The following is a 7,213-nucleotide window of genomic DNA, read 5'->3' on the forward strand; positions in this document are numbered from 1 at the left end:
GAGAAAACCACAGAAAGCCATCAACAGCTCATGTCCAAATCCCAGGAAACCTAGTAGCAGTGAAAGTAAGTTTCTTGGCAGAAAAACCAGATTGGTCTAGAAAGAAGTTTTGGGAAAATGTTTGAACCAGTCTCGACAGAATGAGAATGTTTCTAAATGAGCCCTTTGACTAGTTTTCTCTTGGACAATGTAAAGACCAAATAAGGGGAGAGTAGAGGAGTGGTTAAATCTTTTAGGAGTGACAAACTTTCCTCTGGCTGGTTAGCCCATTTCTGAGAATTTGTCTCAAGACTCTTTTTTTTTTTTTATTTTTTTTAACGTTTATTTATTTTTGAGACAGAGAGAGACAGAGCATGAACGGGGGAGGGTCAGAGAGAGAGAGGGAGACACGGAATCTGAAACAGGCTCCAGGCTCTGAGCTGTCAGCACAGAGCCTGACGTGGGGCTTCAACTCACGAACCGCAAGATCATGACCTGAGCCGAAGTCGGACACTTAACCGACTGAGCCACCCAGGCGCCCCAAGACTCTTTAAAGCATAAGAATGCAAGAATAGATGCTCAGAGTCACTGGATCTGTCCCCTCCCAGATCTGGTTGGCATTGGTAGGTGGTACAATATCTGTCTTAGGATGGACAACAGTGCCTTTTGTCAAATGTCCCTCCCACTCAAGGGAAACAAAACAAAACTCCCAATATTTGCTATTGACACGTTTTAAAAAGAACATATCTGTTATGAGATTCTTGTTTGAAGTGGTTTCATCAGAAAGAAAGCCACATACATTTACACTCTGGCCTTACTTCATTTCAGGCCATGCTGCCCATGAGAAGGAGGGTTGATACAGAATACCACTCTCATTTATATTTCTATCCTGCCGGCACAACTTAACAAAAGTAAAGAACACCCAAGGAAGGAGAGGGAGAGAAGTTGAGAATTAGAAATATATTCTATGGCTTCAACATAATTTTGAGTGAGACTGATAATCTCCAATGGCCTGAATAGCAAGATGGTCCTGTTGGCTATCAGCATAGGCTATGGTTAGATTACTATTTCTTATCTCTCGTTCAAAGCTCTACTTCAAAGGACTACTATCAATTGTTCAAGTAGACAGCAAAAACTCACAATGCCTTAGAGCACTCAAGAGTGAGGAAACTATGAAAGAATTCTTTCTTGGGTTAGAGGTAGGTTTGTTGCATGTTGAAGAGAAAATGGCTGCTAGTCTAGTTACAGCACCAAAGTACTGATGAGTGAATAGGCACAGACTAAGCCCCTGGGAAATAAGGAACGTAATTAGAAGTCAGAGTAACAGAGTGTTTGGATGAAACTGAATTTAATTCAATTCTAAGCTGGAAAAAGCTAGACATTGTATCCCAGCAAACCATTCAATTTATTCCAGTAATTTTCCTAACAATTCACTCACTCAACAAGTATTTATTGAGCAACTATAAGCTTCCAAGCTCTGTTAAGGCATTGGCAAAACTGCAAAGAACAAAATAGGTGAGAAGCCTGTGAGATAGGTGATTCTCTGTGAGAATCACAGGGTTTATATCCTAGAAATTATTACCATTTTGCTATACAGTCAATACAACCATGTAGCCTGCAAAGATGGGCCTTAGTCCATCATTCTGACCATTTTCTGTAAAAATTTACATTTAATATATAATACTGAAGCCTTATTATTAATCTAAAGTATGGGCAAAAGAGACCTTTTATGTGACATAATACTATTAATCGTAGCTTAATTTGATGGTGTGTGTGTGTGTGTGTGTGTGTCTGTGTGTCTGTGTGTGTGTGTGTGTGTGTGTGTGTGTGAGAGAGAGAGAGAGAGAGAGAGAGAGAGAGAGAATACATTTTAAAATGTGAAATCCAGAGAATATTACAAAGAAGAGAGTGACAGGTATTTTGAGGAGAGGAAATGGGCCTTCCTGGAGGCATTCTATTTTTTCCCCTCAATATCAGAGGTTCCTGAGGGAAATTATTTCCTAGAATCCCCTAAGATACTTTCTTCAGGACCAAGTGGTTGCAGTTTACCCAACTCAAGGCAAAGGAGAATAGCATCGAGAATATGCACCCACCTGGGTGGCTCAGTCGGTTGAGCATCCCACTTCAACTCGGGCCATGACCTCACGGTTCAGTTTGTGAGTTTCAGCCCCACATTGGGCTCTCTGCAGAGCCCACTTTAGATCCTCCGCTCCCTCTCTCTGCCCCCCCCCATTCACACTCTTTTCTCAAAAGTAAACATTAAAAAAAATTTTTTTAATTAAAAAAAAAAATATGCACTGTGTACAGGGAATTTGTAATAAGGACCGAATCCAAGGATACAAGAGAAGCCTATGTGTTACAGAGGAGAGAATGGACCTGGAACTTAACGGTTTATTAAGTACTAATTCTGCTAAATATTGTTTCCTGTATAGAAACAGGCCAAGTATTACCTAGTGATAATAAAACTTGAAGTCAAAAAATAGAAAGGCAGGAGTCTTTAAAAAAAATCTTTTAAAAAAAAATCCATATATATATATATATACATGCCTTGTTAAATTTTAAATAAGCTTTGGAACAATAATAAAATCATCATTGGGACAAATCCTTATCTTTAAAGATAAGGATTAAAGGATTAAACACAGTATACTGTATTTTCGAGTGCAAGGACAACAAGGAAGTTCTCTGTAAAAAATGCCCATCTGTTTGAAGCACTTTCTTTCATTTCTCCACCTTTGCCTTGTATTGGACTCTTCCCTCATCAGTGCCCTAAAAGGCACGTGATACTTTTGTTTTCCAACACATTCTCTTGAGGCACCTAGTAACTTCTGCTCAGTATTCTAGACATTATAGCTGATTTGATTATATAGAACACTGCTTTTGTAGGTCAGTATCTATATATCTGTTCTATATCCTCTTCCCTCCATACAGCACACTAAACAAAAAATAAGCAAAAACAAACAAAAATAAAACCAAAAAAACTCTAAGAGACGCACTGCAGGCTAATCCCAAAGAAGGAAGTTAACCCTTTGATTTTTATCTCCCACAAGCTCCAGTACAAAAGGCATTCAGTTGTCCCCACTCAATTTGAGTTTCTGCCATCTTATTTCAAAATCAAATCATGACTATTTATGACTATTATTATGACAATTTATGAGTATTATCAGGCTCTGCCTTTTCTTAAATTTAACAGACATCTATTATAGACGCATCTATTCCAAACTATTTTTAACCATCCACTCGGATTCAGTGAGTCTCACTGTTGGCATGCACTGAAACTCATGTTTCCAAAGTGACAAGACTTTTTCTTCAAATTGATTAGGAGAGTAAGGAAAACTGGACACTTTCTTTACACAACAGAAATAGCCCAACTAAATAATTCACGTAAAAAATTCCCTTTAGAAATCGTTAAATCAAATAAACTCGTTTTTGCTGGGTAGTCAAAGGTCTGCATTAGAAGCAGCTAGTCTTGTACTCTGTATGATCTCTTGGAGGGGGGTGGTTAAGAAGTCTAGTCAGAGGAGCAGCAACTTTTTAAATTCTCTTGAGAATGAGTTAACACAAAGGCTGGGTCCAGCTGATTGAAACTTGGCTGATGCAACCCACTGTCTCCCCAACAGACTGAGCTGCAAGTTATATAAACCATAAGGATGATTAATGTGTTCAGATTAGTCATGCCAAGATATGGTTTAGCAGTCACCTGAAGACACCCAGCTAAAGTCCACATCGCCTCAACTCTTCCAGAACCTAATGGAGTCTTGGGAGGCATTACTGAATACAGGTGCCCCTCATCTAGGAACACTAACAGAATTCCAAACTCTCAACAAAAGTTACTATGTTATTATGAAATGATTCAAACTGCAGTAGGATTTTCCCTGCGAGTTACCCCTAAGGTATAAACTGCTTTATGCATGTAAGCATTGTTTGATTTGCGGAAACTTGAATTATATTTAATGTTCCTATGGCACATTCATTGTGTAAAACAGTACATAACTTGAAATCTTAACTCTTACTGAATGGTAAGCACAGAGGAACTGATTGGAGAATAATCAAGTTTCAAAAATCTACTTTACACAAAACCATGGAGAGCAAAGGATAAGCAATCTGGCCACAGCAGCCACAGATCGTAAAGACTGAACCCAACCATCATCACGTCTTAAACTTCTAAAATGTAGAATGTTTAAGCCACTACAACTTTTTAATCTATTTAATGTTGGCTATATTGTATGAATCATTCAACAGTTACAACTCAAGTTTGACCTTTCACTTTCTTATCTAGAGAAAATTTCATTTTCAAGTATCCAAGAATATTTAAACTATTTGAAGTATTTCAAGAGAACTTTTGGCACTTGTCACCAAGCTCAATAGCTAACAGTTGCTGCCACCTATAGGCCCAATTTCAAGAGAAGAAGCTGGGACTTGAACAGGGCCTTGCACAGTTTAACAGAGCAAGTTTATTTTTCTTTCTCAGGGAAAGACACAGTTGGTACCCATAGACTGCTGATACAGCTCCCTGAGAAAAGAAGATTCAGATATGACAAATTTTACTGGCTCCTTCAGCCACAATCTCTTTAAACCACCTCATGGGTTAGGGGTGGGGGAGGGAGCAGCCAGAACTTTAAACCATCAGCCTCTCTGCTCACAAAACAAATGAAACAAAACGAAATCAAGTTAGCAGTCAAGTTAGCGAGGTCTTCAGTCACATATCATTGTAATTGTCACGGCCATACAATCATGTGAAAAAAAGTGACAAGGAGATACTTTCTTTTGTGTCAATTAGCATGTTCTCACATGTGAGAATCTGAATTTTTTGGACAGACTCTCTCTCTGCTGGAGATTTTGTAAACTCTTCACTCTGAGACTAAACATCTATATATCTATACCTGTATCTAGAGATGTGTGTGTCTATACAACTATATAGATATTATATATATATATATATATATAATATTATATTTTTAAAAACTGTCTTCTAACTTAAAATGACATGTGAAAGTAGTCTTTACTACCTCCATTTTACTGATTCAAAAAATCCTAAGGCTAAAGGGCGCCTGGGTGTCTTGGTGGGCTGGCCATCCAACTCTTGATTTTGGCTCAGGTCATGATCTAACAGTCGTGGGATCGAGCCCGTATCACACTCTGCTGGGCATGGAGCCTGCTTGGGTCTCTCTCTCTCCCTTTCTCTCTCTGCCTCTTCCCCTGCTCATGCTTTCTCTCTCTAAAAATAAATAAACACTTAAAAAACAAAACTAAGGCTGAAAGAAAAAAAGTGTATCCATTAAAAAAAGTTAAATCTCAGCTGCAGGATTTTTTTTTTTGTAATCAGTAAAATGCAGAGAGTAAAGTCTACCTTCAAATATCACTTTAAGGGGAGGCAGGAGCAACACGGAGGAGACGGCACTGACCTGGGAGCGCAGCCACTACCACCATGAGCCTCCTCAACAAGCCCAAGGGTGAGATAGCCCCCGAGGAGCTGCAGAAGCGGGAGGAGGAAGAGTATAACACGGTCCACTCTCCGTGCTCACGCAGTCGGTCACGAACAACACCCAAGTGCTCATCAACTGCTACAACAACAAGAAGCTCCTGGGCCGTGCGAAGGTCTTCGACAGGCACAGCAACATGGTGCTGGAGAATGTGAAGGAGATGTGGCCGAGGTCCCCAAGAGCGGCAAGGGCAAGAAGAAGTCCGAGCCAGTCAACAAGGACCGCCACATCTCCAAGATGTTCTGCGCGGGGACTCCGTCTGTCATCTTGATCCTGCGGAACCCGCTCATCGCCGACAAGTAGGGGCCTCGTCCCCGCTGTCATCCTGCGAAGACCTGCCCTCTGTAATGGGAATAATAAAGTCCTGTGTTTTTCTTAAAAAAAAAAAAAAAAAAAAATCACTTTAGGGATTAGAAGACATTTTATTTTTATATATTATATATTTACATATATGTACACGTAAATGAGTATGTTTGTATTTATTCACTGAATATATTCTCAGTGAATAGCACACCATAGCTTATAAAAATGTTAGCTCTGTTACACCACTAATTTTATGATATTCGGGAAGTCATTTCATAATTGGACTTCTGTTTCGTTATTTGTAAAGGGAAGAGCTCAGACTAAGTATTTTCTAGATTCCCCCTGTGCTAAATATTCTACCATAAGGCTTTTGAGTATGGCAGTCCTCTCTACCCACCCCAGCTGGACCCATTTCTGTATTTGGGCTACACGTATGCTGGATAAATGGTTGCGAATTCATGTGCCCTCCAGCCGTGTGTTCCTTCTATATTCCACAACACGAGGAGACCAGAAAAGAAAGAAAACCTTCACGACTGATGACCATTTCACAATTCCTAAATACATTTGTCCCCTTGTTATGAGTTACACTGCATCCCCCCAAAAGTCTTATGTTGAAGTCCTCATCCCCAGTATCTCAAATGTAACTGTATTTGGCCTTTAAAGACTTGATCAAGTTAAAATGAAACCATTAGGGTGGGCCCTAATGCAATCTGGTGTTCATATAAGAGGAAATTTATATACACACAGACACAAAGGGGTATGCACCCACAAAGGAAAGACCATCTGAGAATATGGCGAGAAGGCACCAGATAAAGGCAGCATTTGCAAACCAAGAAGAGAAGTCTCAAAAAACAAAAAACTAATCATGCCAACACCCTGATCTTGGACTACCAACCTCCAGAATCTGTTGTTTAAGCCACTCACTCAGCCTGTGGTATTTTGTATGATAGACCTAGCAAATTAATATACCTCTTGACCTAACTCTGACTTTGAATAACTTACTTATGTTCTCAGATTTCTTACACTTAAAATACAGATATTTCAAAAGTTGTAAGATTAAAAATGATGATGTATATAAATGGCCTCCTATGTTGCTAACACAAAGTAGTTGCTCAAACATTAATTCTTTCCCTTCCTAAACCCTGCCTCTGCTGTCAAGTGAACTTGAATAATCTTTGGAATGCAAGTTCACATTTTTTTGTTCTTCCAGTAGTCACTTGGTCTATGTGTACATAACTTGACAAAATATTTTAAAATAAATGTTGATATGTAACATCTTTTGTGAATACACATTAAATGTAATCAGTTATATTTAACAAAATATTTCGGTGAAAATAATACATATGAAATCAAAACTATCCCAATCAATCCAGACTATATAGGTACCATATCTGGGTGAATTCTAAGGCTTATCCTACACAAAGCTTATGGATTTCACCACTTAGATAAAC

At 39.0% G+C, this 7,213-nt stretch overlaps 1 pseudogene; it reads left to right on the forward strand.

The window, feature by feature from the left end:
- The first annotated feature begins 5,344 nt into the window (after positions 1-5,344).
- Positions 5,345-5,857, forward strand: LOC121037949 (small nuclear ribonucleoprotein Sm D2-like; annotated as a pseudogene).
- The last annotated feature ends 1,356 nt before the right edge of the window (positions 5,858-7,213 follow it).

This window comes from Herpailurus yagouaroundi, unplaced genomic scaffold, assembly GCF_014898765.1.
Source record: "Herpailurus yagouaroundi ecotype Mexico unplaced genomic scaffold, PumYag 164, whole genome shotgun sequence".
NCBI classification, from domain to species: domain Eukaryota; kingdom Metazoa; phylum Chordata; class Mammalia; order Carnivora; family Felidae; genus Herpailurus; species Herpailurus yagouaroundi.